The 11750-nt window shown below is 38.3% G+C and overlaps 1 pseudogene; it reads left to right on the top strand.

The window, feature by feature from the left end:
* The first annotated feature begins 265 nt into the window (after positions 1 to 265).
* LOC114637285 overlaps positions 266 to 11750 on the top strand; it is a 14569-nt pseudogene continuing 3084 nt past the window's right edge.

Genomic DNA, 11750 nt, shown 5'->3' with positions numbered 1-11750 from the left:
ACCAGGGCTGTTCAGAACCCAGAGAAATTATGGTCAAGGGCAGCAAAAAAAAAGCAAGGAAAGCATTCTGCTGTCCATAGCTGGTATGGGGACATATGGGTTTACTGCTACTCTGGAACCCTAATGAGATTTCTGGACTTAAATAAGTATTATTCTTGAAGTATGGCGAGTTCTGTCTTTGTGACTCTCTGAACATGCAACTGACTTTTCACTTTCCAAAAAATTTTCTTTCAGTAAAGATTAGATTTTCTTCAGCTGATGATAAATGCTCAGATTTCTGGAGACAGAGTCTCATCAAGGTAAGTAAAGGTGGATCATAACTACTGATGTGGAACCACAAAGATAGATATTTAATCTGGATGTGTGCAAGAGGCTTTCCATATGGATGAAAAATTCTGTAAATCATGGAATAACATTTTTTGATGTTATATACGCAGTCAGAGGAAATTTCTAAAAGCAGAGCATTGTTACTCTTTTCAAAGCCTGAAGGGCAGTCAGACTAATTGGTTCAGGTCTGGAGGTCATCAGTGGTCTCTGGATTTTATACCACAGAATAAATACCATATAATCCTCATCTAGACCCACTGAGTAAGAAGCTGTGCCTGGAGATTTGCATCTAGATATCCAGTGTGCAGGAACAGCACCACAGTGGTGATGGTGTCTGGAACCACAGGGTGTTAGTCTAGCCTGTGATTTACATTTAAGCTTTGGTTTCCTGTCTAGTTGATAAGAAATGTGTGGAGAAAGTCTTGAGATTAGGCACATATCCCATTCCTTTTCAGTTTTTCCCCTCCTTGTTTTTCTATCATGGATGACTTTTGAGGAAACAATTACTGTGATAATGAAGAATGATGGCTTTTTAATTCCACCAGGTCCTATGCAGTTATATACCAATTATAAAGGAGAGACAGATGTCTGGATTTTTGTTTTATTTTTCATTTTTCTCCTTTTCTTCTTGCTTCTCTTTCTCTGTTTCTTTTTTCCTCACTCCCTTCCTTCTCTGATCATCCAACTTCTCACACACATTTCTCTCTCCTTCCAACATAATCATATATTAAACCTGTTCCTTTATCATTGTAATTTATTATGGCACACAGATTCAACTACATTTGTCCAATGTTGAAGCCTTTCATTTGAACCTCTAAATCCTTTCTTAAGCCAATGGAATATTTGTTTAATAGAACTTAGCAGCTTTGCGTCTCTACTTATCTACCACACAAGATAGCAGAGTTCAGAAGTTTGTGCCTCCATACTCTACTTTTGTGTATTGGTTATTTTCTTGTTGCTGTGCAAAGATACATGACAATCAGAAATCAAAAATAGGAGGGTTTAATTTGACTTGTGGTTCAAGCTGATCACTCATTCATTTTTGGGGACTTGACAACACATGGGACTAGGCATAGTCACAGAAACTGCACAGAGCGGCCAGGAAGTGTGGACAGCCCACCAAATCTCAAAGTTCTATCCCAGTGACTCACTTCCTGAAAGGAAGCTACAACCTTCACAAGCATAACCACCATCTGGGAGCAAGTGTTCAGACATATGAGATTGACAGAATACTTGATATTCAACCAACTACAATAACACAAAATTTATGTTCACTTAGACAAAGAATTTAATTGGCCAACTTTCCACCAAGAACAGCACAGATGTGGTCAAAGAACCAGAGTGCTGAGAACTCTTTAAATATTTATTTTTCCACTGGGGTTTATTCTTTCAGTTTGGAATTTACATGGTAAAAGCAGACCACATATTTCTAAAGGTTTCACACTACCCACTAGTTAGTTCTTAACTGTTAAGTGCTTAACTGAGCTGAGATTCTGCGCACATTAAAACCCAGAAGGGAGAACAACTCTTGTCAGGGGCAGTGTGGTCTACATGGAGCATAGCTATGGGAATGGGATATTGAGAAAGATGACTCCAGGCATGACTGAATATCATTGCTAACTTTATTCTGTGGGTACATGTTCTTGTGTGTTCCATGCTCAAAGTTTCTTCTACTGACATTTTCTTTTTACTTCTCCATTAGTAGTTTTATTAAAATTAGGCCAGTCATCACTCCCATAGCTTCTTATTTGGTATAATTTCTGTGATCTTCCATTTGGAAATACTTTGCTTACCCACTGAGATTGTTCACAAAAATATCACACTTCATGAAATTTGCTATTTTGATTTGAGAAACCTAAGTTTCCTTTGACACTCTGTATTTCATGTTCACTGATACTGTGACTCTGCAGACTAATTTTTCCTAAGGAAGAATACTAGTCCCCATTTTATTTATAAATGTAGACTCTGGGGGCTGGCTAGGTGTCTCTTGGTTGAGAACAGTTACTCTATAGGCACAAGAACTTCAGTTTGAATTTCCCCAGCACCCACATAAAACACCAAACATACGTGAACATCATTGTAAGCTTAGCATTTGAGTGCCAAGATAGGAGAATCCTAAAGATCTAAGCCTATCCAGTAAAGCAGAAAAGGCAAGCTTCCATGTCAGTAAAATACCCTGTTGCAAGGAAATAATACAGAAAATGCCAGAGAAAGACATCTAAAAAGATATCACAGTGGCATGGAAATGTGAACATTGACCAGTCAAGTATCTGGATAATCAACTCTGTTGATGTCTGCAAGATATCCTTCTCTCACCCCTAAACCATGTATCACATGAATATAACACACATCACACTGACACACATACTACATTCACACACATTCGCAGCATATTTACACACACATGTACTATACTCACATACACTTACACACATTCCATACCCATACACACTCACATGCATCTCCCTACACTCATATACAATTTATATACTAACACACACACAAACATTAAATTTGCCACTAATATATGGTCCAATACACAAACACGCACAACTGAAAACACTACTTATACCTATATGCACACACAAACACACACATATGCACACATCATATATGTCACTCACATTACACACTTTCACATACACTCTAACATACATGACTTATACATTCACACACACATAAACATATGCACAAATATTTTTTTAAGTAAGCAAATAAATGTTTAAATATCCCACAGTTGGCTGTCTTTAAAGGAGTATTGAATAAATTTTATCCTAATAAATGGAGGAAATAAAAGTGAAGAAAACATTTAGATGCTTTTCACAACCATACCCAGTCATCCAGAGGCATGTGAAAGACACTGTGCCATACTAGGAGGACATGCTTTTAATCCAGATAGCCCAGCTGTGGTATTGTTGTAATAATGAGATGAGGAGCAGATGGGGAAAGATATGTGTACATTTAAGAGAATTGTGTTAAGCCAGTTGTGGGGGCACATGCTGGTAGAATTTTCTGAAGGAAGCAGAGGCAGGAGAATCACAAGTTTGAGACAAGCCTGAACTATACATTTAAAGAAAAAAGAAAAAAAATGAAACTTGATTAAAATGACTTTTCTGTTTTACTCTGTTGTCAGGGAATTAAAACCAAACCTGATATGACCCTGAATTGTTGTTGTTGTTGTTGTTCTCTGTAGAGACTTGTGATCATTCTTTTGGTTGCTCCTCATCTAAACTTTATTTGTACTCACCTCTCTCACCTGAAATGTATGTTCTGGACTGATCAGATGGCTCAGCAGGTGAAGACACTCGCTGCCAAGCTCAAAAGTTCCTGAGTTAAAACTCCATGGTACAAATCATAGGAAAAAAAAAAGAACTCACACTTGCAAGATTCACTCTGATTGCAAAGCACATGCTTTGACATGCTGGAGTCCACACACACACACACACACACACACACACATCAAACAACCAACAAATCAATAAATGTAAAAATAAATGAAACAAATGTACTTTCTTTCCCTTCAGGTTTATTTGATCTGGAGATTGTGACTCAGTCCATTTATTTACTTTTTGCTGGCTATGAGACCACTAGCAGTACACCTTCCTTTGTTTTGTATTTGCTGGCCACTCACCTTCACATCCAGAAGAAAGTGCAAGATGAAATTGATGCAGCTCTGTCCAATAAGGTGAGGAGATGGAACCAGGAGTGGGCAGGAGGGGGAATTTTTGACTTAAATGGCTTATTATCACATCCAGTGAGAAATTTTCAACAAAGTTATAGATTCCTTCACCATCTTTATTCAAGAAGGTTCTGAAAAGGGAAATCAGGCATAAGATGCTACTTTTAGTAATATAACATCACTGTAGACAAATGTTGGTATGGTTTCTATCTTGAAACACCCTTAAAATTCACAGTGGCATGGAAGTGTGAGCATTGGTTAGTCAAATGTCTGGATAGTCAGTTCAGTTGATGTCATGAACTGTGCTGTTACCTGCTTTTGGCTGAGTGTGACTGGCTTTGGATGGGCTGGGCTAGGTAGATGGATTTGGTGCAGCCCCACATGTATATCTCTATTCATATGTGTCCCCTGAGTCATACTCTTAACACTACATAAGATTTATCCAAAAATCCCATAAAGTAATAGTAACATTGGTCTTCATAACTTTTCCCAAACTGAAAGACTATAAGATGTGAGGTTGCCTAGTCTAATAACCTCTGAAGTAAATAAGCCCTCGTATGTAATCCTTAAAGTCATAGAAGTAGTAATTAAAAGTCTGCCAACGAAAAAAGCCCAGGGCCAAATAGTTTTAGTGCAGAATTCTACTAGAATATCAAAAAAGAGCTAATACCACTACTCCTCAAACTATTCAACAAAATAGAAACAGAAGGAACACTGGCATACTTATTCTATTAGGTCACAGCCACTCTGACACCTAAACTATAAAAAGACTCAAAAAGGAAAGAGAACTTCAGACATATTTTTCTTATGAACATTGATGCAAAAACATTCAGTAAAATATTTCCAAACTGAATCCAGGAACACACAAAACACATCATTCATCAAGATTAAGCAGGCTGCAACCCAGGGATACAGGGATGTCTTAATATATGAAAATCCATCAAGGTAATCTACCATATAAACAAACTGAAAAAATGTATAATTATCTCATTAGACACCGAAAAAGTCTTTGATAAAACTCAGCACCCCTTCATGTTAAAGATATTAGAGAAATCATAGCATATACCTAAACAAAATAAAAACAATATACAGCCAGACAATAGCCAACATTAAACTAAATGGAGAGAAATTTACAGAAATTCCGCTAAAATAATGGACAAGACAAGGAGGCCCATTCTCTCCCTATCTGGTGAATATAGTACTTGTAGCTCGAACCAGAGTAATAAAACACCTAAAGCTAATAAACACCTCAGAAAAGTGGCTGGATACAAAATTAACTCAAAGAAATCTGTCATCCTCCTTTATACAAATAATAAAAGGGCTGAGAAAGTAATAAGAGAAACAACACCCTTTACAATAGCCACAAATAATAAAAAGTATCATGGTGTAACTCTAACCAAGCAAAGGAAAGATTGTTATGACATGAAGTCCCTAAAGAATGAAATTGAAGAAGATATCAGAAGATGGAAAGATCTCCCATGTTCATGGATAGGTAGAATTAACACAGTACAAATGGTTGTCTTACCAAAACAATCTACAGATTCAATGCAATCACCATCAAAATTCCATAACAATTTTTATAGACCTTGAAATAACATTTCTCAATGTCGTATGGAAAAACAAAAACCCCGAATATCCTAAATGATCCTGAACCATAAAAGAACTTTGGGAGGAATCACAATCCCTAACCTCAAACTGTACTACAGAGCAATACTGATTTAAAAAATGCATAGTATTGATAAAGAGACAGATACATTGATCAATATAATCAAATCAAAGACCCAGAAATAAACCCACACACCTATGGACACTTGAATTTTGATAAAGAAGCCAAAACCATGCAATAGAAAAAGAAAGCATCTTAAACAAATGGTGCCATTCTAACCAGATGTCTGCATGTACAAGAATGAAAATAGATCCATATTCATCATCCTGCACAAAACTCAAGTCCAAATGGTTGAATGATCTCAACATAAAACCAGATATACTAAATTTTTAAGAATGTTTTCATTGAAATATAACTATATCACCATCTTTCTTCTCTTTCTTTTCTTCAGCCTATGCCTTAAACATGTACCCTCCCCTCACTACCATATTGATAAACCCTTTTGATAACTACTGTTACAGAAATATGTGCATATGTTTGTATGTATATGTATGCATACATAGACACACAACCTTCTGAATCCATTTTTACTGTTTATATGGACATGTTTTCAAGACTAACCACTCTGGGATATACAATCAATAAGAAGTCTCACCCTTGAGAAAAGATAATTCTCCCTTTAACTGCCTCAAGTTTTGTGCCTAAGAGTGGGACCAATTGAAATGACCTTCTTCCATGTTGACATGTCTATTAATATTGCCACTGTTCTAATCCTGTTTATTCATCCATTTCTAAGGTAGACCATTTCACTGCAGATTTCCACCTTCTCTTCCCCATGTTCCTGGACTGTAAGGGCAGGAGCTGTAATGTAGATGTATCTATTGGTTCTGAGTTCCACTTGATCCATTGATCTCTATATTGTGTCCAGCTGTGGATTCCTGGGGTGGTTGCCATTTCATGTAAAGAGAGTCTTCTTTGATGAACTGTAGTAGGTATTTTATAAATTATTTGAATAGGTTCTAAATCTTATATATAATAAAAAGAATTGTTATGCAAAGTATTTGCAATAAGATAAGGATATGCTTAATGGCTGGAAAGATGGCTCATCAGGTATGAGCTCTGCTGCTCTTTCAAAGGACCTTACTTCAGCTCCTAACACCCAAATCAGGAAGCTCACAACCACCTGTAGCTACAGTTCAAGGGGCTCTAACACCTTCTTCTGGCTCGAAGAGCACATGAACACCTTTGCACAAATCTCTACACAGATACATATATAAATCAAGATCATGATTTAAAGATATATACACATAATTAAAATTATGCTTTTTTAAAATAGGATTTTCCTCATCTACATTTTATAGACTTTCATATATACTTATAGCTTTGTTGTCAAATGTGACACTAACTGTGGCATTTTGTTATGTAATTGTCATTATCTATCAGTAGTGGTTCTTGACATAAGAAAACAAATTAATACATGATAACTTTGAGGATTCACGGCCTTGGGTTTGGTATTATCCTAAAGAATTGCTCCTCAATGGGATACTGAACAGGTTAAATAATATGAATTATTAAAATTCTGTGTAAATGCTAAGTTTCTTTATCTATAGGATTATTAGGTGGTACTCCAAACAATACACCACAGTAGAACTCCGTAGATGAAAATTAACTTTAACTTTCTCTCTCTCTCTCTCTCTCTCTCTCTCTCTCTCTCTCTCTCTCTCATCTTCCCATCTTCTCCTTCATCTTCCCTTCCACCCCTCCAGGCACATGTCACCTATGATGCCCTGGTACAGATGGAGTACATGGACTACATGGACATGATAGTGAATGGAAATCTCAGACTATATCTGGTAGATGGGTGAGTTGAGAGGGTCTGTAAGAAAAATGTGCCGGGTGGTGGTGGTGCACGCCTTTAATTCCAGCACTTGGGAGGCAGAGGCAGGTGAATTTCTGAGTTCAAGGCCAGCCTGGTCTACAGAGTGAGTTCCAGGACAGCGAGGGCTATACAGAGAAACCCTATCTCGAAAAACAAAAAAGCAAAAAAAACAACAAAAAAATACCAAAGAAAAAATGTTTAAATCAATGGGGTGTTCACTCCCAAAAGAACTGTGATGATGGTACCAATGTTTACTCTTCACAAGGACCCAATGTGTTGGCCAGAATCTGATAAATTTTTCCCTGAAATGTACAAGAATGTGGAGAATGTGGAAAGAAAATATATTCTGATCCAGACAAATTCAAGCATATCTTCTCTCTTGGTATTGAAGATGTTTGTTGCACCAAAAGTCTGTGTGTGTGTGTGTGTGTGTGTGTGTGTGTGTGTGTGTGTGTGTGTGTGTCTGCCTTCCTGCCTTCCTACCTGTCTTTCTGTCTGTTAGTTTATGTAAACTTTTAGGAAAGCATAGCATCTGCCATAATTTTCTTGTCACTATCTTTTTTAAGTATTGTGCTAAATTTAATTTAGCATTGTGATTTTTAAAAGCCCAAACAATTGATTATATTTATATTAGATTCTTTTAATAATTAAACATATATTACATGCCTACTTTGTATGAGGGACTACTACAAGCACTGATAAAATCCAAATATTAATATATATCTACTATAGAGAATGTTTGACAAATGTTAAAGAGTAATCTATAGAAATTAATATACACAACAATCTATTTTCTGGGTTTTTTTTTAACTGTGGTTTTCCACATCAGTGCAAATCATTTATTGTGTTGGTTTCCATAGTGGTTTGGGTCATGGGACTGCCTTGCCTGTAGAGCTAGGAATCTGGTCTGGGCAAAACTACTCTGTTGCCCTTGGGTTTCAGGAGCAACAAGACACAAGGTGAGACCTTCATCAGGTAGACACCAGAGTAGCAGGGTACAGGAACTTATGCAGACAGCAGGTCCAGTGTACTGAAGGGAGGGACTGACTCAGCATGTAGTCTGTAAATCCCTTAAGTGCACCTGGAGGCTCCAGGACAGGCTCCTTTCTGCCTGGTCAGATTCAGTGTCACTCACTTTTCAGGAGACATCCTCCCATCTAATTTGGGGAAGCAGCTTCAGAGCCTCAGGTTCCAGCTGCAGCCCTGAGCTTCATGACCTCTGAGGGGATAGTGCAGAACTGAGAAAAGCCAAGCTGGACAGAGAGGGCCTAGGTAGCAGCATACAACACAGCAGTGGCTTTTCCTGTGAGAGGGTATGGGGGCAGCAAGTAATGAAGCCCTCCTGCAGGGCTGTCTTGCCTGAGCTGGCCCAGGGAGTATTACTTGACCAGATCAGATGGGCCACACAGTGAGACCTTTGAGGGAGCTTATGGTACAGGTATGAGGCTGGAAGGTGCCCCACTCAATATCCTTGGGTAGAAGTGATAAGTTCTTTTGATCTTTATTATTAGCTGTGTGTATTGCACCTTACAAGTTTGAGCTTGCTGAGCTTCCTTCCCTGCCCAGTTGTTATTCAAGGCACTGAGCCTTCAGTGCTTACATACTTGGAAAGGAAGTGAGGCAGGCCTTACATTCAGTAGAAACACTATTTTGCCCATCCACAGTTCCAAGAGTTCTCTGCATCTACTGTTGGCTGAGAATCATAGATGTGCCCACCTTGATATTTTAATTCATGTGGTAGAAAATATCAATGAAAAAATAAAACGTGTGTTATCATTGAATCCAACGATTGTTATATCTTATCAAAAGCTCAGATGAAGTTATTGTCATTAACTTCCTCTGGTTTGTTTTTTTTTCCCCCAGGACTGCTTTTATTTTATAACACTGGAAATTCATCCAAGTGAGCTCCACATACAAGTATTATTTTCACTCACTTCCCTCTGCCTACAATATCCTCTGCCTCAGAGAGGACTCTTATTCATCCTTAAAATTCATCTTTTAAAATTCCATCTAGTAGAATCTTTCTCAGCAACATCATCAAAAGATAGAAATAGTCTCCTGGACAGCCTTTATTATGGCCAGGAAACAATTCTACCTTTTTATCTCCAAGAACATTGTTGGTTTCTACATGTGTTTTCAATACCAGATTATAAGCTTATGCAAGGAATACTCTATCACTATTTTTCATGTCTATTTAGCATAATGCTTTAAGAAATGTGGCATCTAGAGCCGGGCGGTGGTGGCGCACGCCTTTAATCCCAGCACTTGGGAGGCAGAGGCAGGTGGATATCTAAGTTCGAGGCCAGCCTGGTCTACAGAGTGAGTTCCAGGACAGCCAGGGCTACACAGAGAAACCCTGTGTAGAAAAAAAAAAAAAACCAAAAAAAAAAAAAAAAGAAATGTGGCATCTAGAATGTTCAGATGACATTTGTCTTCTCTGTGTTCATTTCCTATGATCTGAGCATTTCATATTTGAGAGTCATAAAAGCAAGAGTGTTAGTTGAACATGGTCTCCTTCCTGACATATGCAGGCAGATCTGTCATGGAGCTGATTGCTCCATCACTTGAAGCTGAAGAGATATCACAAGGGTTTAGAGCTTGCCATCTTTAGCATCCGTCTGTGATGTCCTTCTCTATCTGTATTCCTATCAGGGCCCTGCATAATCCTTAGTAATTCATTCCTATAATTGTGAACACACACATACTCTGGGAAGTATTAGAAGCTGTGATCTTACTGGAAGAGGTGTGTCACTGGAGAGGTATATTTTGAGGTGACAAAATTTCTCAGCATGTAAGCTGCTTCCAGGTACTGTTACTGCATCATGTGCTGCCTGTCTGCTGACGTGTTCCCTGCCATGATGGTCATGAACTAACATTATACAATTTTAAGCAAGCCTCCAGTAAACTCTTTTATGGGTTGTATTGATTATAGTGTCTCTTCACAGCAATGGCAAAGTAACTATGGCAATTCCTGTTAATTATTTTCTATAAAGAAAATGTGAAGGGAAATTAAGAATTGCTTTAATTAGCACTAGGGATACGGCTCAGTTGGTACAATGCTTGCTTAACATGGGTGAGGCACTGAGCCTATTCTGGGTACTCCATAATACTAGCTGTAGTTCAAGTCAAAATTGATGAGTAAGAGCAGAAGGATAAGAAGTTCAAGGTCACCACAGGTTATATAGTAAATTAGAGAACAGCTCAGTGGGATACATGGGGGAAAGGCTAAGTAAATGATTCAGTTGTTAAAATGTCTGTCATGTAAGCATGAAGATGTGATTTTGTATCCAAAGGACCCATATAAAAAGTCAAAAATGGAGATTTGTGCCTATGAGGACACACACACACACATATACGTACACACACACATATACGTACACACACACACACACCACTGGCATATAATAAACATACACATAATAAAATATAAAACCTTTCTGGAACTAACATTTTTTACTTTGAAAAGCTTAATATGGTTGATTACACCTCCTGTAATGAGGTGCAATATGACTCTGACCTGTCCTATTCACCAGAGGCCTCTAGTCTATCAAGGTAAAAGAGACTTGCCATTTCTTAAGACTAAAACCCAGCCAAGATCATGCCCAATCAAAAGCAAAAGGTCTTAGTCTGCCAAAGGGCTTATAAGGAAGCATGCTTCCTATAAGGCTTATAAGGAAATTTTCAAATTGTGAAATCTGTTCTATTAGGTAATATCTTTTTTAAATTAACAAAGAATTGAGCTGCAGGCATGGATGAAGACACTCTGTACTGGAGGTTTGTCCTTATGATTGTAGTGACTTGTGTTCTTGTGCTAATTATGTTACATAAAAAACCTGATTGCAGTGTCCCTCATATAGGATTAAAGGAATAGTGTCTCAGTTGGTTTTTAATTGGTCAATAAAGTTACCAGTCAAATGGCCAATGGCTGTGCAAGGAGAAAGAGGCAGGACTTTTAGTATTCCCAGGAAGGAGGAATGGCAGTAGATGGCATTGTCAGGCATCAATGCGAGGAGAGGCCCTTGGTCCTGTGAAGGCTTGATGCCCCCAGTGTAGGGGGATGTGAGGGTTGGAGGCAGGAGCAGATGGGTGAGTGGGGGAATACCCTCATAGAAGGAAAGGGAGGGGGAATGGGGTAGGGAGTTTCCAGGGGGGAAAGTGGGAAAGGGAATAACATTTGAAATGTAATTAAAGAAAATAACCCCCCAGTTTGTCCCGTCGTCCGCGGGCGTGGCCCGGGGGGCGGGGGTGGGGGGCGGGGG

This window comes from Grammomys surdaster, unplaced genomic scaffold (assembly GCF_004785775.1).
Source record: "Grammomys surdaster isolate TR1022 unplaced genomic scaffold, NIH_TR_1.0 125243, whole genome shotgun sequence".
In the NCBI taxonomy this organism is placed as follows: domain Eukaryota; kingdom Metazoa; phylum Chordata; class Mammalia; order Rodentia; family Muridae; genus Grammomys; species Grammomys surdaster.
This window is presented reverse-complemented; position numbering and strand designations above follow the sequence as displayed.